This window comes from Schistocerca nitens, chromosome 7 (genome assembly GCF_023898315.1).
Source record: "Schistocerca nitens isolate TAMUIC-IGC-003100 chromosome 7, iqSchNite1.1, whole genome shotgun sequence".
NCBI lineage: Eukaryota > Metazoa > Arthropoda > Insecta > Orthoptera > Acrididae > Schistocerca > Schistocerca nitens.
In genome coordinates, this window is record NC_064620.1 from 506,504,582 (window position 1) to 506,530,655 (window position 26,074).

Consider the following 26,074-nt stretch of genomic DNA (forward strand, 5'->3'; position numbering starts at 1 on the left):
GGCTCAAGACAGCAAGAAAGATCGACTTAAGGCAATTAGAAAAATCGGGAATGACGTTTCTTACATTATAAAACGCTGTAAGATGTGAAGATAAAATCAGAAACACACAAGCAGAATTAGGTGTGAAATGTGTCGTTGAAAAAGGCGCACAGAACAAAAACGAGAGTCTGCTCTGTTGATGTCTGTGACCAGGACACTAAAGCAAGCCTTAAATTTTAAGTCTTCAGGGAAAAGGCCAGAATTCCCGCCTTGCGTGAGCCTGAAACTGGAAAAATCGTTGAGGAGAAGCAAAAGGAGCTGGTTCTTCTGGGTCTATTACAGTATTACTCAACAGCTGATCCGGGGCACAGTGCCACTTGCACATTGCCTGCGAAAGGGCTTCCAGGGCAACAAGAAATTGATTTCCAGTATTTCATACAACTGACTGAATTTAAAATGCGGTCATAATCAGCTAATTAAGAGCTATGATGATGTTACGTCTACGGTTCAACACCGTAAGACAAGTATTACAGTCAGAATCTATATAATTTACGTCGTCAGACAGCTTGACTCGCGACACTCAAATTAACCAGACCGTAATCATTGTTTGATAATGAGACCACTTCGTGACTTAAAACAAATTACACTCAATCTGAAACATTTACTAAAATTTTTCTCGTTAATACCCTCACTAAGTGCTTAACGGGAGAAAGTTCATCGCTTACTAAATTTTCGCTGTTCATGAAGTAACACTTCGCGTCAGGTACGACGTTTTAACCATTTCTTCTTTAGTACTAACTCTTCGCAACACATTTTGCAATCAGCGTCCGCATATGCCACTGAATTCTTTGCACGACATCCAGTTCAGGGGAGATGATGATATGAACACTGAGATGCTTGAAAAGCTAGCATTTTTGCTTAAAACGGAGGACAAATTAATCAGCATTCGATAATGAGACAAATTATCTACTCCCAACAAACGTTAAACATAATTTCAAGCCTTTCCTAAACTTATCACTTACATGTTTATCAGATACTCAAAACATGAACTTCTTTGTAAAGTCAGCCGAAATGGGGAGGATATAAAATGCAGACTGGCAAAAGACGAGAAAAGGCTTTTGAAGAACATAAATTTAACATCGAATGTAGATTTAAGTTTTAGAAAGTCTCTTCTAAGGTATTTGTGGGGCGTAGCCATGCCTGGAAGTAAAACCTTGACGGCAAACAGTTTACACAAAAAGAGAATAGAAACTTGGGGTGATGTGGTGCTACAGAGAAAGGATTTTGGTCCTATGTAAAATCGCTAAGCGGGTCTGAGTCTTTCATCCAGTTACTCGTTGACCGGTCTGGCTTGGCAGTAGAAGATAGCAAAAGGAAGGCTGAAGTTGTAAATTTCACTTTTAGGAAACCGTTCACGCAAGAGACTCGTACAAACGTATCGTCCTTTCACCGTTGCTGGGACTCGGGTGTGTATGACGTAATAATAAGCATCCCTGGCGTAGAGAATCAGCTGAGAGAATTGAAAGAAGAAAAAAGCCAGGTCCTGACGGAATCCTAATTCGGTTTTATAGAGTTTTCTTAGTTTGCATTTATCGTGAATCTCCCTACCAGTATAAAGAGCAAAGCGACTGGAAAAAGCGCAAGTGACTCTTGTATAAAAGAGTAAAAGAAAGGACCCGCGAAATTACAAACCTGTCTCGTTAAGATTGGCTCTGAGCACTATGGGTCTTAACATCGGAGGTCATCAGTCCCCTAGAACTTAGAACTACTTAAGGAAATCACACACATCCATGCCCGAGGCAGGATTCGAACCTGCGACCGTAGCGGTCGCGCGGTTGCAGACAGTAGCCCTTAAGATTTTTTTGCTGCAGTATTCTGCAGCTTATTCTGAGTTCGAATATATTAAACTTTCCGGAGACGGAGAAGCTTTTGTCTGTGAATCAGCATGTTTTTAGAAAGCTTCGCTCATGCGAAACTCTGCTTGGCCTTTCGTCACATGATGTACTGCGAACTATCTGCGGGCAGATTCCATTTTTCTAGATTTCCGAAAAGCATTCTACACGGTACCCTACTGCAGACAGTTAACGAAGGTACCTGCGTACGCAATGAGCTCCCAGATATATGACTGGCTCGAAGACTTCTGAAGGGAAGTTGGAGCGTCCTATACCGACAATGTTAAAATTAGTGACTTGGCTTCCCTGTAATTCAGGAACCACTGTAGCCACTGACAAGAAACTTTTACAGGACTTCAAACTGTGTGTTCTGAGTCTACTGAACTACAATAATTGCATTTCAGCCACTGCTTTCGGAAATTATTTAATTACACGGTTAAAATTTTGTGCTTTTTCGTACACCATCCTAAATAGTTCTAATTATACATAACATTATGTTTTTCTTTTAGTTCAGTAGACTCAGGAATATGTTACTACTCCCTGAAAATTTGAATACTCTACTCGAAGTGGTTTCTGAGATTTAGGAAAAAATGCAACAGAAAATGTAAGTTTTCAGGAACGGCTTCTGAAGTTTGAAGAGAGTGTAACTCACTTAATAAGTGCTTAATTTTTTATTTTTAGTCACCCAGGAGCACCTTGCACCATACTGTATACATCCTCTTGATCTTTTTCAAAGTTTTTCTTCTTTCGGGACTCCTTAGTGGCCAACTGTGCTGCATGCTTTGCTTTATCAATGCGAACCTTGTCCATACATTCAAGTGAGATGACTCACGGGGACACACCCTACTGGCCATCAAAATTGCTACACCAAGAAGAAATGCAGATGATAAACGTGTATTCATTGGACAAATATATTATACTAGAACTGACATGTGATTACATTTTCACGCAATTTGGGTGCATAGATCCTGAGAAATCAGTACCCAGAACAACCACCTCTGGCCGTAATAACGGCCTTGATACGCCTGGGCATTGAGTCACACAGAGCTTGGATGGCGTGTACAGGTACAGCTGTCCATGCAGCTTCAACATGATACCACAGTTCATCAAGAGTAGTGACCGGCGTATTGTGACGGGCCAATTGCTCGGCCACCATTGATCAGACGTTTTCAATTGGTGAGAGATGTGGAGAATGTGCTGGTCAGGGCAGCAGTCGAACATTTTCTGTATCCACAAAGGCCCGTACAGGACCTGCAACATGCGATCGTGCATTATCCTGCTGAAAAGTAAGGTTTCGCAGGGATCGAATGAAGGGTAGAGCCATGGGTCGTAACACATCTGAAATGTAACGTCCACTGTTCAAAGTGCCGTCAGGGCGAACAAGAGATGACCGAGACGTGTAACCGATGGCACCCCATACCATCACGCCGGGTGATACGCCAGTATGGCGCTGACGAATACACGCTTCCAATGTGCGTTCACCGCGATGTTGCCAAACACGGATGCGATCATGATGCTGTAAACAGAACCTGGATTCATCCGAAAAAATGACGTTTAGCCATTCGTGCACACAGGTTCGTCGTTGAGTACACCATCGCAGGCGCTCCTGTCTGTGATGCAGCGTCAAGGGGAACCGCAGCCATGGTATCCGAGCTGATAGTCCATGCTGCTGCAAACGTCGTCGAACTGTTCGTGCAGATGGTTGTTGCCTTGCAAACGTCTCCATCTGTTGACTCTGGGATCGAGACGTGGCTGCACGATCCGTTATAGCCATGCGGATAAGATGCCTGTCATCTCGACTGCTAGTGATACGAGGCCGTTGGGATCCAGCACTGCGTTCCGTATTACCCTCCTGAACCCACCGATTCCATATTCTGCTAAGTCTTTGTATCTCGACCAACGCGAGCAGCAATGTCGCGATACGATAAACCGCAATCGCGATAGGCTACAATCCGACCTTCATGAAAGTCGGAAACGTGATTGTACGCATTTCCCCTGCTTACACGAGGCATCTCAACAACGTTTGACCAGGCAACGCCGGTCAACTGCTGTTTGTGTAAGAGAAATCGGTTGGAAACTTTCCTCATGTCAGCACGTTGTAGGTGTCGCCACCGGCGCCAGCATTGTGTGAATGCTCTGAAAAGCTATGTTGTTGTTGTGGTCTTCAGTCCTGAGACTGGTTTGATGCAGCTCTCCAGTAAAGCTGCATGCCCTCCGAAAAAATTACGGCCGTAGTTTCCCCTTGCTTTCTGCCGTTCGCAGTATCAGCACAGCAAGGCCGTTTTGGTTAGTGTTACAAGACCAGATCAGTCAATCATCCAGACTGTTGCCCCTGAACTACTGAAAAGGCTGCTGCCCCTCTTCAGGAACCACACGTTTGTCTGGCCTCTCAACAGATACCCCTCCGTTGTGGTTGCACCTGCGGTACGGCCGTCTGTATCGCTAAGGCACTCAAGCCTCCCCACCAACGGCAAGGTCCATGGTTCTTGGGGGGGGGGGGGGCTGAAAAGCTAATGATTTGCATATCACAGCATCTTCTTCCTGACGGTTAAATTTCGAGTCTGTAGCACGTCTGATGAACTGCTTTCGGCACTTCGTCGAGTACGTGTTCGGGAATGCAATCCACGGTTTCCAGCCGGTGTGCGAGGGTGAGTGCCCACTGCCGCATACGACAGCCGTGTTTGACGATTGAGAGTTTCCGTAGCTCGTGCGCCAGCCTGTTCTCTTGGACAGAGCCTGAAGCTGCAGCGCGGTCGTCCCGGCGTGGCCCGGCGATTCGCAGCCGGCTTGGCCCTTGGCCACGAGGCCACCGCGTGGGTGGGCGGGGGCGCGGCTCGCAGATCGATCGCCGCCCCTAAGTGTGCGTCATTGCGCCACCTCCCGCCTTCCTTCCGCTCTGCCTCGCGGCCGGAGCGCGGCTGTCACGATTCGCATTGTTCTCGAAAGTGAAATACACTGCTGGAGGTGGGCTGAACGGTTATTCTGCGACGTCAGTTACCACTGTTGAAAATTGTTTCGGTACCAATCACTGGAAACAGTTATTGATAGCTGTCAGTTCTTCGCACTGCGATTGGGTGATCGAAGCGAATCGAGCTTGCCGGCCGCGGTGGCCGAGCGTTTCTAGGCGCTTCAGTACGGAACCGCGTGACCGCTACGGTCGCAGGTTCGAATCCTGCCTCGGGCATGGATGTGTGTGTTGTCCTTAGTTAAGTTTAAGTAGTTCTAAGTCTACGGGACTGATGACCTCAGATGTTAAGTCCCATAGTGCTCAGAGCCGAGCTGGGTTGTATTGGGTAACATCTTTGTCATGATAGTCACGTATTGTGTGGTTTTAGTATTTATACTTGAGTCGAGGGGCACGGAAGGGAAGCAGTGGTTGGGAAGGGAGTGAGACAGGGTTGTAGCCTCTCTCCGATGTTATTCAATCTGTATATTGAGCAGGCAGTAAAGGAAACAAAAGAAAAATTCGGAGTAGGTATTAAAATCCATGGAGAAGAAATAAAAACTATGAGGTTCGCCGATGACATTGTAATTCTGTCAGAGACAGCAAAGGACTTGGAAGAGCAGTTCAACGGAATGGATGGTGTCTTGAAGGGAGGATATAAGATGAACATCAACAAAAGCAAAACGAGGATAATGGAATGTAGTCAAATTAAATCGGGTGATGCTGAGGGAATTAGATTAGGAAATGAGACACTTAAAGTAGCAAAGGAGTTCTGCTATTTGGGGAGCAAAATAACTGATGATCGTCGAAGTAGAGAGGACATAAAATGTAGACTGGCAATGGCAAGGAAAGCGTTTCTGAAGAAGAGAAATTTGTTAACATCGAGTATAGATTTAAGTGTCAGGAAGTCATTTATGAAAGTATTGTATGGAGTGCAGCCATGTATGGAAGTGAAACGTGGACGATAAATAGTTTAGACAAGAGAATAGAAGCTTTCTAAATGTGGTGCTACAGAAGAATGCTGAAGATTAGATGGGTAGATCACATAACTAATGAGGAGGTACTGAATATAATTGGGGAGAAGAGAAGTTTGTGGCACAACTTGGCTAGAAGAAGGGATCGGTTGGTAGGACATGTTCTGAGGCATCAAGGGATCACCAGTTTAGTATTGGAGGGCAGCGTGGAGGGTAAAAATCGTAGAGGGAGACCAAGAGATGACTACACTAAGCAGATTCAGAAGGATGTAGGCTGCAGTATGTACTGGGAGATGAATCAGCTTGCACAGGATAGAGTAGCTTGGAGAGCTGCATCAAACCAGTCTCAGGACTGAAGACCACAACAACAAACAACAACTTGTTTTCTATGGAAAACGATGTGTGGATGCAACAAAGTATTACTTTCTCTAAAAAACCGCGTAGTTTTCGGTAAGATTAGTAGTTCAGAATTGTCTGTCGGTGTAATGACTACAGATAAAACTGATAACTGGTTATTTTGGCGAATGTGAACTAAAAAGAAGACTATACTGGGGGTAAAATTCGGATCTGCTGCTGCTGGTTACCTACGAAACTGTAGACGACTAACCAGAAATGAATAGAATAAAGAATGGACACAACTTCGAAGTCAAGAGACCGAAATTATGGAGTTAGATCACCAGTAATGCCAAGCAAACTTTGGTACGCGAAGAGCAGTTATTGCAGGATGTTTATATATTCTGCTCGGATGAGCTTAAGTCATGCACACTTCCTACACTATCGGCATCGCGTTTATGCTGCGGAGTCAACCGATTTGTTAATATGGAATCACGGAGGATGTGAACCACTTGTTCTCTGAATAAGACAGTCGAAGAAAACAATCCACATCATTGATTCGGCGTCTGGTGGTGTTAATACGTTCTTTCAACAACTCTTCTGACTCCCCTGACGACAAAAGACTGCAGGGTATAGAAAAAAGTCTTTCTATTCCTGTTTACATAGAAAGTAAATGTGTAATATAGCTACATCAAATCAGGTGAATCACTTTTAAACTGAAATGGAAGAAACTTGTAATTTAGAATTCGCCTCTTAATTTAGACGACTCTTGTAGTCGAGTGACTCATTTAGGACCTGTGCACCACATGTATTGCTAGCACTTCTATCAGACGTGTAAATCCACTAATGGTCTACTTATGTAGTGCGTACCTTCCATAGCAGTATTGTTTCTCTCTGTTTTACTCTCCAGTTTAAATGACCACCAGTACAACGTACTTTCTGAACAAAAAACTTCGTTCTAACCAATCTCTCTGCATACTTAAGCGGAAACAACGTATACGACTTACCTAAACCAGCTAAAAAAAACATGCTACGAAATTGTAAGAATTCAGTTCAAATTACCAGAAATTGTCTGTAGTTAGCTGTATGGATGGAGACACAAAAACCTATAAACTTAAATAAAATTGGGCTGCGAGAAGTGTGGATCAGTGGAATACTATACGAAACAAATTAGGTATAATTGGACACTACAATAGTTCATTCCATTGTCAGTTACATTGCGTTAGCGTTTGAGAAAAGCAATAAGAGGGGCTGAAAAGTTCTAAGTTAAACGCTGCTTTCTTTCATCATCTGAAGACTGTCATGTAGTAAATGGAGGCAACTCTTGACACAAAATTTTTAAAGATTTCAGATCGTTACTTTCCGCAGCTTTAGTGGGCGAGTGAATAGGTATTGCACTCTGCACTGTTGTTAAGAGGTTGTTAGATCACTCACATTTTATATAACACAATTTTCAAATGCAGAAACTATGATACACCTTCTTGTATAAGACGACGAGACGTAAAAGAACCATGGAATACCTCCAACAAAATTTAATCCTGACATTTCTGGGAAACTGTCAGTCCCCTCACCAAGCGCTAATCTCCTAAAGGTCTCCCTAGATTTCGCGAAAATTTCGTGACCGTTCGACATGTTTACTACAGCATCTGCAGAAAGGCAGCATACTAAGTTACGCACTTAGTTTTGTCAGAAGCCGAAGTAAACTCTACATTACGTAACTGTACCATGTTAACGGATAGTACTAAAATCCACAGTTTCCATAGTTCACATAATGAATTAAATGATCTTCGTCCGGACTTCAGCAGCAGCAGCAGCACCACCGCATTTAGCATTCACCAGCTCTTCATCTCTGCACTACTCGGAGTAGCATGGACAGTGGCACAGGTGATCCGATGTCTGTCTTCCCTCCGCGCGCGCCAGATTTCATCCACGCTTGAAGATGTGAAGTTGATCACATCTGTCTGCCCACATATGCGTTCTTTGGCAGCACGTGTAGGTACAGTTAGTGCTGGCACTGAACTAAGGGAACTCCTACTGGATTTCAACTCGGGTCTTGGTGATTGGTAGCTGTGGATTGATGTAAATGATTTGGTTCAGCCTTCTTTGTTTCTGCGTCTGCAGTTACTTTACGACGTCTGTCTGGTGGTGCAATAGCTGCGAAGTAATAAACGGCGGGTGCCGGTGTCGGACATCCAGTTGTCAGTCTTCCAGTTTCACTCACTCACTTGCATGACGTAGGCAGAACTGTATCATACATGGCACACGCTTACTTTTCAGCAGAGAAACGGAGTGCCACGGCAGAGACTCTTAATTACTTGTGGTTAGGGCCCCAGTTACTGACAGTGAGTGTCCGAATAGTGTTATTTCGGGCTGGCACTTTCAGCTTCGTGTTGATGCAGTGTTTGCGGTATGTTAAAGTGACGCCAAGGTATTTAGGCATAAAGCAGTGTTCCAACTTGGTGCCCTTCAAATTAAAATTAAAAGTTCTATTTGCCTGTGCGTTTCTGAGGATTAGGTTTCATGTAATTCGTATCATAATACTTAGTTCACAAAGCTGTTGTACGATCGTGTTCATCATACTCAAACTTACATAAAAGCTTCTACATGTGTTAGGTCATGGTTGGTTATTTGTAAATATATTTTGGGGGCAAAAAATTCCTTGGAGAATCCAACGATTTAGTCTTCCGTGAACAACACAGCTTAGATTGTGCAGTAGTGTGACAAATAGGTGCATGAAGCCATAATCCTGCGTCATACTGTAGATCTCTTGGAACATAAAGCGGTGTTGAACAGTATCATAGAATGAAGATAAAGCAATAAAAATAACTCTAGAGGTGTCACCTCTTTGAAATCCGTCCTCTCTGCACTGGATTAAATTGGCCACATCTGCTGTGCGGTTTCTTTGATATTTGAAGCCTGCTTGTTCAGGTATTAATAGACTCATGCTCAAGTGTCACACGGTTGAAAAGAATGGCGACAATTTGGGATACGTCCTTGGTACATGCCTCTTTGACAAGGATATGTAGACGAACGTGTCAGTTGTTCCGAAACATCTATACTGAAAATGACTGCTTACTCTGAACTATTTGCTTTAAAGGAAAATTCATCACGGAACTGTCGTAACGAGAAGTATAATATGAATCAGGTTTTCTCTCTTGCTCTGCCCTAAGGGAATCAGGCGGAAGTGGTGAGAATCCAGTAGCAGCAGCAACAGAGATATAGTTGGAATTTTCCCGATCCCGCTACAGCGTTTTAGATTGTTTCGCACAGTCGACTAGCTAGCGACATGTTTAGGAGATAGCTCACACGTTAAAATAACAGTGCTGCGATGATGAAGGTAACATAACCAGATTTATCATTTTTCTGTCGCTCATGAAGCATCGAACAGGCAGTGATGAGACGAGTAGAAAAGAATGATAATCACACGACACATTCTTCAATGAGGAGTGGTGGTATCAACACAAAGGGTGGCGCAAGAGTCACTGGACACTTGGTTAAAGGAAAACAAAAGTAACAATCCGTTAACTTATTACCAAATAGTGGTAATTATGTCTTGTCAAGTTCGTATATAGTGCAGTGACAAAACAAACACAATAATCCGACTAATGAAGTGTTGAAAGCGTGATCTGTGAAACTTGTTTAGTTATAGTTTCACGAATTGTCGCTATGTTAACGAAAGAAGAAAGGATTTTCCCTCTAAAAATAGAAAAGTGGTGCTACTGTAGTTAATGAATGGGGAAGCCCCTTTAGATCAGAACCACCGTCTAGACAAACAGTGTAGGACATACGAGATATTTGAATAACATCGATTTATTATGAATACCCTAAGATCTGGCCGCCCCACATCAGTCGCATCTGAGGCAAATGAATCGCGCGTATGTTTAGTTGTGAGCCAAAGTCCGCGAAAATCAAACAGACGATTAGCAAGTGAGCCGGATTTATCACGAAGGTCAGTGCAAAGAATGTTAGACAAAAAGATGTTCAAAGTTTACAGTCAGTGTTTACGGGATGGGTTACATTGAAGATGATCCAGATCTACGTCGTCAGTTTTGTGAATTGATTCTTAAGCAACAGAAACATAATTCTAACCTATTCAGTGAAACTGTGTGGTCTGACGAGGCCAATTTTAAGCCGCCAAGTTGTACATAACTTTACTTACGGTATATTGACAACCAAAATCTTTTGTTAGACCCTATGGTATATTGACAACCACAATCTTTTGATAGACCAATAAATCGGTCTGATAAGAGTGTTTAGGGGGCAATATCATAGTTTAGCGTACTTGCACGATATTTTTTTGAAGGAACAGTGACAGGATAGAACTACCTGGGTATGCTTCAGAATTACGTGGTACCAGGACTTTGACGTGTGCTGTAAACGTTGAAGAAATTTGCTTTCAACACGATGGTGCTCCATCACATTATGCCACTGCCGTCATATAAATGAAACTTTCCAAAGAAAAATAATTGTTCGAAGACCAGATATTGACATGTCTCCACGTTCACCTATATCACGCCTTTGGATTGTTTGCTATGTAGTGTCGTCTAGGACTCTGTTTATTCTCAAAAGCCTCAGCCCATTGCTGAACTAAAAAGACTACATGGACGACGCGTTTCCTGATTTGGACAGTGATACCACACTGTGCCATAGAGTATGTAACACTGTTCGAAAAAGACATCAAAGATGTATTAATGAAGACGTTGTTTGTATTTTTAATAGAACATAAATTCTACCTTTCACTGTAAACTGAGCACTGATTTAAACAGACTTTTGCGCCACCCTGTATTGTGGAAAGCGTGCGCTCGACTGCGGTATTTCAAGCAGCTGACAGATTTGCTAGTTCAACTGGTGCTGAAAGATGTGGAATACCAAACTGAAGAAATCAGTCAGGGAAGTGGCTAGAATTAGCAAACAGAAGTATCGACTACCCCTACTCGCGGAGTACAGAGGCAGATGGAACTCACAGACGCTTGCCTCTTAACAATGTTCACCGCATAGTCTTAGCAGAAATACTATTAAATGTTAAGAAAAAATTATAATTTTCATTTTAGTCGTTGTTTACGGAAGTCTGTCTTACTCTTTTTTTGCTGTCACCATAAATAGTGCAAGAAAACTCAGCCACTGCGCGAGTCACGGTTGCCTGTCGTCTCAAGTATCTCATGACCTAAGATAATCTCCTTCGATATCGATGAGTTACATCGAAAGGTTTGCCACAGCACGTGCCACTTATCATATCGTTACTAATTATCGGTAACTTTTTTAGATGAATACACTGATTTATTTTGTAATAGTTCTTAACAAGAAGAATTGAACGTCACACCACTGCAGAGTGTTAAAAACCTGTTTTGGAAGGTGGGCGCAGTATTGGTCGGTCTGAGCTTCGAGTAACAGGTGCTGTTAAATAAACGGCACGTGGCTGTTATCGAAAGTTATGTATGCGACCTATTCAAATTGACAGACCACCTACGGCCACAGAAGCTGGTGTGGGTGGCTATCCATAAAAGCCCACGTAAATGTTCGGTTGCGCAAGTTTTCTTTGCTTTTATATGTACACTATATTAAAGAAAACGAGTAGAAACTATAAAATATCATACTTGAGACAATTGCTACTAAGAGAGGGAAGAAAATAAATGTAGAAAACTATACGACAAACATCAAACGTATTAATAACGACACTAATCATCGGGGATTACTTTAACGAAACTTGGGATTATTAAAAAATGGTGAAGATTATACAAGATATTGTCGTCACTGAAATGACATGAACGATCATCCATACGATGCAGCAGTGGATGACCACCATTAGTTACGGCGGTGTCTGGTTGATGCATGCGCTGTCTGGAGAGGTATCGTTGTTCATCAGGAAATTACGGATTATGCATGCCAGAACACGGTTAGACGCGTTTTGTGTCTGCATCGTGCTCCATTCCGTCCCAGGTACGGTTACCAACTCAGTTGGTTGGGCCTTCGTGGCATATAGGGATATTTCAAGCATGCTAAGTCATGCTGTGTCGGATGCCTGAACACAGAACACAGTATCACTATTCCCGAAACAGCCTGTCCATAATTCTGGTAGTGGCGCTGAGGTCGGAAACTATGCGGGGAAATAGGCAGAACAATCACCCAGTTAAACGATAAAATCGAGAAATAATTCGTATTGTTAAGACATCAGGTTGCCGAGGTTAGTGACAGTAGCCTCTGTCTGTAAATAGTGATACACGTTATATCGACTTATCGAGCAATGCAATTTCTCTCTCTCTCTCTCTCTCTCTCTCTCTCTCTCTCTCTCTCTCTGTGTGTGTGTGTGTGTGTGTGTGTGTGTGTGTGTGTGTGTGTGTGTGTGTGTGTTTTAGAGCGCTTGGCATTCCCGCACAGGTGGAACTTTGTTGCACCACCGCAGGACACTAAGCTGCACATCATGTTGTAATATACAATGCTTTTCATTGCCGAAGATGGGAGCGTTTTGTCACCCTTGCCGACGTCAACATGTGTTGTTCCGGCCTTTAGAGCGCACACAAATAATTCGCGTTCAGTCGGTGTTACACTAAGGAATAAATCAGCTAAACTTCGCCACGATTTTCTGAGTAATTTGTGTGTTTATGTCAATTACAAATGAAGAAAAGTAAAATCCGCTTGTATTACGAAACTGTTAGTAGCTTACATATTGTTTAGTTTCCTGGTTTTGTAACAATTTCCGCCAAACAAATCGGCTTCATGGCTAATTCTAATTCATCTGTCGTTAATCCAACTTACTGATTCGATCGCAATCGCAAGCTAGCAGCACCCTATACTTTCGCTTTAGTAACCGTGGAGTAATGAAGAAAACGATAGAAGGGGGCTGTGTCAAAGCATTGCTATAAATTGACTTCACACAGTACACTAGTGGGCAAAGTGAGGAGGAAATGTTCTTTAATAGCAGCTACGGAACTCCGCTCCACCAAAAGACCTCTTAATGCGCGTCAGGAAACGAACGTTCGCATTAAGGTTTTGTTTAGACTAGGTGAAATGCAGGCGCGAGACGTTGAAGTAATGGGCAACCTGGAGATCGCAGGATAGGATGTTCCAGTTGGGAATATTCCAATAGAATATTGTCCTGCGTTGTAGGTCCAAAGCAAAGTCTTGAACAAGCCAAGTGATCATTGTCGGTAGCAAACCACAATCTTCCACAATAGTTTTGACGCGAGAGGACTTACTTCTGGATACAGCTGCTGCGTAGGAAGAAACGAATACATCAGTGTGGAAAAGATTAAACACGTTTAACAAGTATTCTTAGTGATACATCTACAGCTACGTTCCGCAAGCCACCTTGGGGTGTGTGGCAGAGTGTACCGTCACTTCCCCGTCCACCCTTTTCCCCGCTGGATGCCACCAGTAGTTGGCGGGAAAAGGTATTTCCGACAAGCCTCCATGTTGGCTCTTATATCTGTATTACCTTCATGGTCTTCTCGCGAGATATGCGTGGGAGGAAGCAATGCATTCGTTGACTTTTAGGAACGTACGCTCTCGGAACTTCAGCAATAAATCACATCGTGATGCAGAACGCTTCTCTTGAAGGGTCTACCACTGGAATTGGCTGATTATCTCTGTGACGCTTTCGTACATGCTAAAGGAACCTGTAAGGAAACTCCCTGCTCTTCTTTGGATCTTTCCTATTTGCTCCATCAGTCTAAATGAAATTAATGCAGAAAATGTAAATGTTGTTGTATTTGTTCTATGTCAGTCTAATAAGAGTGGTCCAAGTTAGTAATATTTCTGACTTACAGGAAGGAATCGAACATAGTGTAGCGTTGCTACTGCCAGACGGCGTGTATAATAGACATGAGAGAATTCCAGTGGCGTAGCAGGCAGTAGATTACGCCTCGGCAGACAACCTCGTTCGAGTGTGAGGTAATGTAAGAATACCACGCCCTGTGAGAGCGTGTGGGTGTCTGTAACAGGTGTCTAGTGGCAATCAGATGAAGGCGGCGCGCATTCTTTCGTGCCAGCAGATTGAATGTCCTGTTCGCCCTGTGTAGTTTCACTGTTTTCTTATATCTGCTACCGAAACTGAGGAGGAGTTGTTTTTTCAGAGTTACATTTTCCATACTTAAATTGTTTGAGGCAAATGTCATTACGCTTCCCAACTAGGTGGTCAGGTCAAAGCACAACAAACGCTCTCTGGGTGAACAGTGCGACTCCACTTGTGTTTTACTAAAAACGCAAGCAGGCAGCATATTGGTTATATTACATTAATTTCACAAAAATGACATAAAAGTTATCGTCTGTGTGACGTGACACTGCGACTGTAGTTCACAGTTCGCCTTAGTTTGACGGGACTGTCGGAAGGGATATGTACTGATCTTTAAAAAGAGAACTTAATCAGTTTTCTGACTTTTCCCTAGGGGAATTCACATTACAAATAAGTACCGAAAATAATTACGTGAACTTAGATGACTGAATGAGGTAGGCAGGTCTGGAATGATGATATGCAGTTGCGTCGGCCCTAGGATTTTTTTCTTTCACTTCTCGCCTCCGCGTACTTGGCAGTTAACGTTAATATGTAGGTCCCCCCGTAAATGACTGGTCAGTCAGTTCAAAGGTCGGGGGAAGACAAGGACAAACAACTTAAAATTGGACTGTGCCTAGTAAAAGATTGACATTAAAACGTACGTTAGAGTTGGACAGCTTTGTTTTTTGCCTACTAGCCTGTCTGTCGTTCCACAGACTGGAGTTGTACACACAGTGCTTAGCAGCTTCTAATATAATGCAGTATTTAGTGAAAAGAAAAAAAAGCATGTTAGACTGTAATGTATAAACGACTTTCCATTATGGTGGACTCAAGTAAAGATAAGTAGGCCTAATGTTTTATTTTTATTTTAATTTACTGAACGAAATTACACTGGTATTGAGATTTAAAGCAACTCTAGAACGTTTGATACAGACTGCCGCAATTTCACTGACTAGCGAGGTGCCAGGCAAGTAATACGAGGATTGGTTGTGATTTAATCATCACCTCGAAAACAGCAAGCTACGACCATGAAAATTGGTAATGGTGTTAGGTTTTCTCTGCATATTCATCCTTCAGTGCAACATATTTTTCCACAATAAAGTATTTGTCGTCAACCAAGCTAGGGAGAAACGATCATAATAATAAAATAAGAGAATTCAGAGCCCGAACAAAAAGTGTTCATTTTTTGCACTCGCTGTTGGGGAGGGTAATGGTAGAGAAGTAGACTGAAGATTGTTCGAAGAACCCTCTACCAGGCACTTGCTGATTGCACAGTATTGATGTAGATATAGGAGACTTCGGACGTAGAACTATTCCATTTGGCTGTTCAGGAAACGTTCCACCTCAAAAATAACGTCACTGTCATCTTGAAAACGCCTTCACGTAATTGTTCCTTCACCTGAAGAAAGATGGGAACGGCGTTGGGTGGTATGACTGTAACCTGAGCAGGATGAGCTGGGGCTTTGTCACGGAGCAAAAACACTGCTTTAAGCCGCCTCCGTGGCCGAGGTCGCTAACGCGTTCTTTTTCTTGGGGGAGTTGAGGGGTTACATCGGTTCGAATCTTGGTGGTGAAAAAAATTTTCACTGCCAGTATTTGGCCGACAAGGGGAAGAGGTGGGGACGTAAAGTTTCTGATATGAAACCTCCTGGCAGATTAAAACTGCGCGCCGGACCGATACTCGAACTCGGGACATTTGCCTTTCGCGGCCAAGTGCTCTACCAACTGAGCTACCCAAGCACGACTCACGCCCCGTCCTCACAGCTTTACTTCTGCCAGTACCTCGTCTCCTACCTTCCAAACTTTACAGAAGCTCTCCTGCGAAAATCTCATTCTGGGAACTCCCCTAGGCTGTGACTAAGCCATGTCTCCACAATATCCTTTCTTTCAGGAGTGCTACTTCTGCAAGGTTCGCAGTAGAGCTTCTGTAAAGTTTGGAAGGTAGGAAACAAGGTACTGGCAGAAGTACAGCTGTGAGGACAGGGCGTGAGTCGCGCTTGGGTAACTCAGATGAAAGAGCACTTGCCCGCGAAAGGCAAAGGTCCCGAGTTCGAGTCTCGGTCGGGCACACAGTTTTAATCTGCCAGGAAGTTTCATATCAGCGGAGTGTGCGCTGCGGAGTGAAATCTCATTCTGGATAGTTTCTGATTATGAGTCCGCGGCAATGTCCAGGTTAAAATACCAAACGTTTCCGCTGGTGTCATGAAGTGACGGCATGTGACACGGTTGATGTTGATCCGTCCGTCGGAATGTTGTAATTAAATAAATAAATTAAAAATGCACTGCTTTGGACTGTTCCTCGCGACGCTTCACATTGACAGCCTCCCGTACGTCTTCAGATATTTCGGTGCTATGTTCCAAGGACAGTTTGCTCCTACAGGCATAATCCATTAGCAGCACAGAGTGACAGTCTCAAAAGCCAGCATCACGTAGCCCGATGATTGTATCTCCACATTTTTCGGCGTTGGTGAATCCACATGTTCTACTCCTGGCTTTACTCCTTTGCCACTGCGTCTATAATGATACACTCAGCACTCGTCCATGACGATTAAACGACTACAGAAGGCATCTGGATTGGCGCGATACAGTTGTAGCAGTGGAACTGTTGCCTCGATTCGAAGGGCTTTTCTGAATGGTGGGTGTGATCAGTGGCGGAACCCAGCTGGCGACGGTGTTTGTCTCGATCAAAATGTCGTGCAAGACGTTGAAAACTCATCCAGAACTGATTTCCACTTCCTCCACTATCGCATCGATCGTATTACACCTGTGATCGAGATAGGGCCTCGCACTTCGATTGTGTGTCCTGATATACAGAGAGATACGGCTTGTCATTTCGTTCTCCCTGATTCAGACTTCAGCACGCTGGGATTTTTTGCCCCACATAACCACGATCACTTCCACCATCGCAACGTTGTTGCATCGTTGTTCCGCTTCAAATGAAGAAAATGAATTACCACAAGATACCCCATTTAATTGGCTGCGCTATTTTGATTTGGATCCTCTAACGGCGTTAAGTTTTTGACGCTCGGATTTCTGTATGAGAGAATATGCAGGTATCTACTTGTGGAAAAACGTAAAAGGCGTTGACTATTTTCCGGAGATGATGGTGAAAGGCTGATGACGCCTCGTATATTTCCGTATGAGTAAATAAAGATTTCGGTAACAGGTACTGGACCATGCGCCCAGGTAGTGCGACCACAGGCAGGTACACCTGCTGATACAAAGGAGCAAGGGTGCAGTGGTAGAGGTGTACACACTTGGGGGTCCCCGTGGCGCCGCGGCGGCGGCCGCCAGGTGGGTGAGTCAGCGGCCGGCCACGCCCACCTGTGTTAGCGAGGTGCGCCGTCTGTCCTCCGCGTCTACGTAATGGCGACGGCCGGTCAGAGCTGCGCAGTTAACACGCGAGCCTGCCGGAGGAGCGTTCACCACGTATTCTGCCGTGGAGCCCCCTATGTTACATCACCCACAGTGCTCTAACGGCGTCAGCTACGGATATTCGAACATTACATCCATCATCGACATCACGGATCTACGAACTCCGCAAACCACATTCCGCTGTACGACGAGAGTACGCCTATACCACTATTTCATCCAGGAGGAGGGGGGGGGGGGGGGGAGGGAGGAGGGACACGACCATTCTGGCAGAAACGCTTGTTATGAGATGGAGCCCCCCTGACGTCACTGTGAGGTTGCGTATCATAGCGCAGGGCAGCAGTGTGATTATACGACGAAGGCGCCGCACCACAGACGCTGTGGCGTGTTAGGCCGGGGCCACACGAGCGGAATAGCTGCGGAACGTCAGACGCGCGGTAAATGACCGCACCGCTTTGGCGCATGGAGCAGATGCAGCAGTCCACACGGGGCGGAACGTCTGCGGCTGCGGAATTTTGCCGCTTGCCAGCCGCATCGCCCATAGCGAGGCGGAAAACCCGCTGCGGCACACGCAGCGCTATGGGCCATGAGAATCAATTGGGCACTTCACACGGGCGGTGCGACAGGTGTGCGGAGAAGGGCCAGCTGACAGCAGTAAGTGCTGAGAGCGGAGTAGAGTGGCCATTTGCAGCAGGCAGTTGCGTTCCGTGTGACTACAAAGTGACTCCCACGATGTGCCCACTAGACATTGAGAAAATAGATATGGAGATTCTGATAATGGAAATGGAAAAAAGGCCTTGTATTTGGGATGTAAGGACCGAGGAATACAAAGACAGACATAAGAAGGATGCAGCATGGCATGAAATCTGCTGTGCATTATTCGATGATTTCGCAGATCATTCAAGCACAGAGAAAAAATCCGTTGGTAAGTTTTTCGTCCACTTTTAGAATAATAGATTTGGAATCCATTGGGAATATTCTTCCACTCCTCCTCTGTCGGCTGAGGCAGACACTTGTCACGCAGGCAGCCCCAAATCGCACAGCACACTTTCCTCACTATGTCACTGGCTGTTGACTTGCCTATTCTGTATGTATAGTGCAGACCAACTAAGTGACAACCAGTAGCCAAATACCTAAAACCAAAGTTATAAATGTATAAAAATTACGTTTAATATTTAGTCATTATTTAATGATGTTAAATATTTTAAAGTTACGTTAAATTTCCGTTTCCTTTTTTCTCCTTTGTAGGCCAGAAGGCACAACAAAAGTGGCGTAACATTAGGGACTATTATCTGAAATATGTAAGGAAAGTGAAGAAATCTGGTTCAGAAGCAGTAAGAATATTAAAATACGTGTACGCTGACCAGCTGGGGTTCTTGTCACCTGTTTTAGAAACAAGAGATTCAGTTTCAAGTCTACAGGAAAACGAAATTCAGCACTTGGAACATCCTTTGGAATTATCCCTGGCAGAAGACGACACCGGCAATCCAGTAACATCAGTTGATGCCTCAACACCTGAGCAGATTTCAGTAGGCTCATCAGTTCCACAAAAGAAAACGAAAGTGAGAAGCGTGAAAAAAGATCTTGAAGCTATGTTATGCAAATTTCTGGATAGTCCTCCAATTCGTTCTCCGTCCGCTGAGGACGAAGACAAATCGTTTTTTGATTCCTTGTTGCCCACGCTGCGTAAGTTTGATTTAGATAAAAAACTAGAATTCCGTATGGAAGTTTTACGCCTACTTCAGCGCATCCGAAACGCAAAATCGCAACCATTTTATGGCTGTTATGCAGCGTGTCAGCAACCTATGCAACATGCACCAACGCATGCAGTAAGCCCAGGACATTTCCAAACATTACATACACAAGGAAATATGTACAACCAGCGTGCAGCTCCTCAGTGCAGATGCAGTCTCAACAGTATCGAGCTGAAAGAATTCTGACGTCTAGAGAACAATCGCCTTCTATTTCACCAGAGTTTATTGATTCGGACTCTTGAGTAGAGGGTTTTTGCAGAAAAGTGAATTAAAAGGAGTTACTTTCCCTTCTTGCATGTCCATTCTGTTAATTTCATTTAAAGTTAATTGATGTTTATTATCCTCAAAAGACAGATTTACATCTAACATTTCATCAATAAAGAAAAGAGAATTAAACTTGTTCGTTTATTGACCTAATAATTATCTTTTTTTTAAATTGAAATGAAAGTGTGAAAGTGTTGTTAAAACTAGTGATAGACATTACTGGGTTTTTTTAATTTTAGCTGAGAATTTTTGGCCGAGACAGGATACTTACACATTAGAATTCACTTACCTTAAAGTTATAGCAAGCATTTCCATTGAAGGTATAGCGAGTCTCATGTTCGCGTCTTGCTTCTGTAAAGCGTTTCTAAGCGTGTGATGTAATTCATCGAAGCTTGAGAAAGACATTCAGAAATAGTTAAAAAATTTCATTTCATCCTCTCGTAGATCGTTAAATATAACGTGAAACGCTCCTTGCAACAACCGACTCCTCACCACTGGATGCACCCAGTACTTTAGGTGTATTTTTCTCTTTTTCAGTATTTTTAACCCTACGTATGCCACTACTGCACAGTGTCGAGCATCCATCGCGACTACCAGATTAAAAAAAAAAGGAGAGACCAATTCAGTCTATTTGCTTGGCCTCCTCGCGGCTACGAAGCGAACTATCTTCATTCTAAGAACATTTCGCGCTGTACTAGAATGAAAAGTGTATTTTTTTCTCGTCTCTATTGTCATTTAATCGCAAGGTAAACAGTTACCAGGTCGACTTTACTTACTTTCTTAAAAATTGTGTTGATAATAGTTATTTAATGTTTCGTGAATGAAACAGTGTAGACAAGAAAAAATGACACATACAGCAAATCATAGACGACATGCGGAAAATAAATGCGGCACAACTCTGCATTGTGAGCGAGAATACCCTCGAGCGTGGCGCGCCGTAGGCAGCTGCGGCCAAGCGCCAATATATATATATATCACTCCATTACTCGAGACTGGAAAGAGATATGGCTCTCCTTCCAGTGTTAAAAACAATTTCGATATCTTAGCTACAATTCGTACGCAGCATTATACGACCTCAAATGCACCAAACGCAAAGTAGCCAGCGACGACATTTTTTACTGCAAACTTTACAAAATGTGCGCTGTATTTTACTTAATTATGAAGTATCACGATAACCATGGGCAGCAGCGAAAAGAAAACCAGTTCGTTATCAAGCTGTGATATCAGGCTATAACACGCGTAAAAATAAATTTTTTTCGTCGAATAGTTTCCTCACAATCGAATGAGAGAGATTGCGTAGCGCAGAACAGACGAATTCCAAAACAGTGGTTTTTAATTTTTTACACGAAAAGTATAAGTTGTAATGAGAAACTAACTACATGGACGGATGTAGCTTTCCTTCGTTTACATGAAACAATTTTTTTCGAGACAAAATAGATGACTAGATATTTGGCTCTCCGCACGAACATTCCGCAGCTAGCCGCATGGGTACAGGACTCTGCGTCTAGCCGCAGGCCGTCGACCGTTGCGGAAACAATCCGCTCGTGTGGTCCCGGCCTTACTCGTTCATTTTAGTTTCGGTTTGGTTCAGTATACAGTTGCACAAATCAAGTGGAAATTTGTGGTTAGTTCCTATGGGACCAGACTGCTGAGGTCATTAGTCCCCAAGCTTACACCCTATTTAATCTAACTTAAACTAATTTATGCGAAGTACAACACACGCACACGCACGCGCGAGGGAGCTTAGATTAGGTTATCCCACGTCGGGGCAGCCACGCGAACCGTGGCAAGGCGCCTTGACCACGCGGCAAATAAAGTGGCATGACAGATCTATTACATATTAGAAGCAAATATGATACCTAAAAAGATGAAAAATAACACGTTTCATGAAGAAGCAGATTTTAATGTAGTCTGTTTCAGACTTTCGTTGCTGTTTACTAGATGAAGATGAAGCTCATAGCTGCTTCCTCCTTACGGCACGTTTCTTCATGCCTTCCAACTGCTTCTCGATTCAGATACCCAATTCTTATAAATGTTCTTGTCTCATGAGCCTCAGGAAACTTTAGTTTCAAAGTAGAGCACAGAGCCTTTCCATTTTTTTATTTTCACAATCCAATTCTATGAAGACAAGCAAATCCTCCTTCAGACATTAGATCTTTTCCTCTTGGAAAACCTAGCGGTTTATCAGTGTTTTGCCACATAAATGCAGTATAACTGATGAGGTACAGCGAAGAAAACCCATGCATTCCTGGTATTGTCAGCTGGATTTACGTAATGTTTTATCTGTATCGACACAACTTTCTTCCAAAGTTCTATATTTTGTCTGCTCGTATTACATATCACAGCTACAGCATGTGTTCCCGATTCCTCAACTGCGCTAATGATACTCCGAAGAAAAATAAGTCGTCATTTTGTCGAAGTCGTAACAAACTGCTTGCTTCCACCTCTAATTTAAACCCACGGATCATGCAAAGTTGAACGTTGGAATGTAGACCGATTACTATGTCTTTCGACGAATCTTAACATATGAAAACATCAACATTCATTTCGCCAAATGTCAAAACTGCTAGTCTCTCTTCTCTTTTGCGTAGTGAAAGTGTTTGACGTAGTCTTCAGTAAATGTAGAATATCTTCGAGAGTACTCGGTGTGCATCCAAATTCCTATCTCCATTTTTGAAATGTTTCGCTACTCAACAAAAATATTTCGCTTTCGCAAATAAGCATATGCTTTTGTCGATTGAGCTGTTGAAGTCGACGCATGGGCAGTTCCCTCTGAATTGCGCTTTATCTTTTGCTTTCGTTCAGCAGACATGGTATTTGTGGCGGTGTAAACATTTTGACAACACACAGGTCAAACGTGTAATTGGGATTTTTATTTAAAGTCGGGTGACTTTTTTGTCCACTTTAACAAAAGAACATGGCGAAGAGCGTTTATCTTCCTTCAGAAGACTACGCCATATTTCTTTGGTGCTGCTTGTTTCTATGCATTTAGTTCTATTAAAAATTCAATCTCAGTCCTAAATTCCGTTATTTCTAAATCCTTACTCACCATTTCAATGAGCTCAAACTAGCTGTGGACTCGTCGACTTTTTTATTTTTTCGGTGAGAGAGTTCCTAAAATCGTCAAAGCTCGTCTTTTCAAATTTGCTGTTTCACAGCGTTGTGCAGGCCTTCTAGATCTCCAAGGAATTACTTTTATTATTCCTAGAATTATTTACTAAGTAATGTAAAGCAACATTTCTCATTATTAATGAAATAAATTATAGATTAAAGTGATAAATATCAGTTACATAAATCGCCACGATAACTTACTTAGATAAAATTTAAAGACTGAAAAAGTAGTCCATAGATTTCCGAACTCAACCTTAAACACGTCAGGCTCAGTCTTATCAACTTAGCTACGCAGCCAGTGAGACTTCTACTCTTATCGTTAAAGCTTTAGTGCAGCATGCGAAATTTGCAGGCATAAGAGCTCAATCGCGAATTGTACCATATTATTACACTGAAATAGGTAGAACACATCTTGAGAACACGAAAAAAATATCTGCTAATTCCGCGAGAAATGAACCTATAGTATCCGGGAGCAAAAGCTAACAAACGTAAGCAACGGTATTTCTTTCCTACACAATATAGTGAATAGTTCACCGCCGTAGAGTAATCCAGTACCGCGTGAACAAATCATTAAATTTATGTGAATTAGTTTATTTTAAGGTAATTTTTGAGTTATAACTACTTTGACTGTTATTCGCGTATTGACTTCTTATCTTTCCGCTTGCATCTCTGCTTTCTGTAATTTCTTCACCATTCCAGTATGAAATGTTTATGCTGGCGATTACTATAGGTAATAGCTTCTTACTCGAAGGTAACTCTAAAAGTTCGTTTCTCAAACCTTGTTCATATTCTTTAGTCTGAAAATGAACACGCACGTGCAGTTTTCATATTTTTTCCGCGCGTTTTCATCGAATTAGACATTAACGATGCAAGTGCTCGTCTTTGGAAAACTCTGACAAATAACGTTTGTAGTATTTTGAGCAGTATTAACGCATTATACCACTGCGTAATTATAGTGACCCTTCTTCATCACTGACAAGAAACGCGTTATTTTCCTTGGATGTACATGATAATAAAAAGCTACGAGAGTCCTCAAGATGACGTTACGGGCGTTTGGGAATTTTTTGCTCGCCAGGAGTTGGAATGGCCTACCTCCTTCTGTCTTTATATCTTGCATCATACTACCCCCATCCTGCTCCAGTGGTGAATGGTGAATGTGAAGGAAAGTGCCGAAAAGTGTCATTAGGAATTTTAATTTCTCTCGTCACTGTCATTTCACGAGACACGTGAGCGAGGAATTAATGTTGCCCAGCTCTTGTTGCAGTGCACGCTGTCAGAATTTAAACAGTAAATCTTCGATAAGAAACGTTTATCTCGTAACGTCTGACACTTGTGTTCGTGTAGCATTTCCGTTAAGCCCCTGCGTTTGCTAAACGATCCCGTAACGAAACACGTTATTCTTAGTTAGATTTTCCTCTTATCGTCTGTTAATCTAAGCTGGTAGTGGTTCCAGAATAGTGACATACTTAAGGTTCGATCTTGTTTTCTGAGCTTCTTGTTTCATGGATGATTTAAATTTCCTCAATATTCTTCCTGTGATACTCTGCTTAGTATCAATTTTTGCTAAAAAAATTTTTTTTGGCGTGAATACTCTTTGGGGTGCCCTCGCGGAGAGCTGAGCGCACTAACTCGCCACTTGCGGGACATGTTGAGTCGAGCCAGCCCGGGATCGAATCCACAGTTTTTAGGCGGTTTTCCACGTCCAACTACGTAAATGCTGTACCGTTACACACTTTGCTCCTGCACACTGTACTCAGGCATTTACGTCGACAGGTGCGGTATACAAATTCCCTTCGAGGGGGTGGGGGGGGAGAGTAGAGAGAAGAGGGTGGGTCTTCGGCCACCCACTGCCACAAACATTGCCAAATAACAATGTTGGCTCCTTAGTGAAATGAGGAGGAAGGAGGAGGCGGAGGAGAAGACTGTTGGTCATTCTGGGCGGTTACTCCTTCGGTTTTCTGTGATTTGTACTTTGAGTGATTTATCGGCAATAAGGTAAACGAACAATGAGTGTTTTCGCCTGTTTGTAAGCAGTGCGTTACATTTATTGAAGTTCAGCTTCAGCTGCCAGTCCCCGTAGCAGTCATCGAGCCTGTGCAGGTGTTCCTGCATTTCGCTAGTATTCTGGCCTTCCAACGAAACGATACTAAACAGCACTGTCTGCGATCAGCCTCATACAGGTTTCGGCGTTATTCACTCGATCGTTTATATACATCGTAAACTGCAACAGCCCAAAAATACTGCCGAAATTACATCTGTAGATTCCGTCCCGTTAAGACTGAGGCGAGTTCTATATGCTAAAAAGTCCTTAGTATTCATAAATCTGGTCCGACACTAAGTTCATATGTTCTTCTTTAAATGACAGTGAAGAGCTATATCGAATGTCTTCCGGGTGTCAACGAACGTGGCATCAGCCTGAGAGCCTCTTTCTTAAACTTACTGTTACATAAGTGTATACTAGGTCTAAGATTATCTAACGAATTTCATAAGTTTACTGTGTATCACCTTTTAATAGCAATATTCAACTCCCTACGACGCTTACCGTCGCCAGGTGACTCTACAATTGTTCTTTTTCTGATCATATTTGCAGAAGAGCGATTTTTTTTTCTTATTAAGTATGCCAGTGGGGTTGGGAGATGAACTTTCGTTAGTTCTTTCTTTCATTTTGTTTCGTGCTCTGTATGTCATAAACAAAGAAGTTGTTTCCACCACACCTGACATAACACGCCCACAAGTACAGAATGTTGTAATACACAGGAAATTTATGGGCGAAAGCATTTAAACTTTTCCACCTAATCTCGTGGGCGCGCTAGACAATTACAGCTGTTAAGTCATCGCATTTCTAGCAAATGTAATTCGGAAAAGTAATTCGTACATACTGCATTGGTGGTGGTGGTGGTGGTGGTGGTGGTGGTGGTGGTGGTGGTGGTGGTGGTGGTGGTGACCACGACCACCTGCTGCCGAATCACGTCGTACGGAACTGCGTTTCGATACTGAATAGCTATGAAAGTGTAAAACTTTGTTTAAAGAGCAGGAATACATATTACTGTTTTACTCTCGACATACGACGGCGTCAATCCTTGAAACGCAAAGAAATGGACATAAGGAACAAGTATAAAAATTTATGTTGTGCTACAACTAAATACCTGAGTCTTGAATTAAACTCGTCAACCAGCGAAGTTCGAATCTTTTATCGAAAAAGACTATTTTTGAATTTGAAACCTCTATCTTCCGATACCTGTTACGGTTTTTTTTCATTGGCATTGTGGCGTCGTTTTGAAAGTAGTTTTTTTGTTTTTGTACTGATTTGAAGAATCCTTCCCCGTTTAAACTTGTACTGTGAACTAGAAATGCGTTCTAAAATGAGTCATCGTACCCGAAATGATCCGACGTAACGGAAAGTTAGTGAAACTTGTTAAGGTAGCCGTTTCATGGAGCCGCACTAACAAGTGTGTTCCACAGTG

At 42.9% G+C, this 26,074-nt stretch overlaps 2 protein-coding genes across 3 annotated transcripts in view; one reads left to right on the forward strand and one right to left on the reverse strand.

The window, feature by feature from the left end:
* LOC126194740 (serine palmitoyltransferase 2) overlaps positions 1–26,074 on the reverse strand; it is a 419,658-nt gene that overhangs the window by 232,330 nt on the left and 161,254 nt on the right. The window lies entirely within an intron of this gene.
* Positions 1–26,074, forward strand: part of LOC126194739 (reticulon-1-like) — a 378,195-nt gene that overhangs the window by 143,668 nt on the left and 208,453 nt on the right. The window lies entirely within an intron of this gene.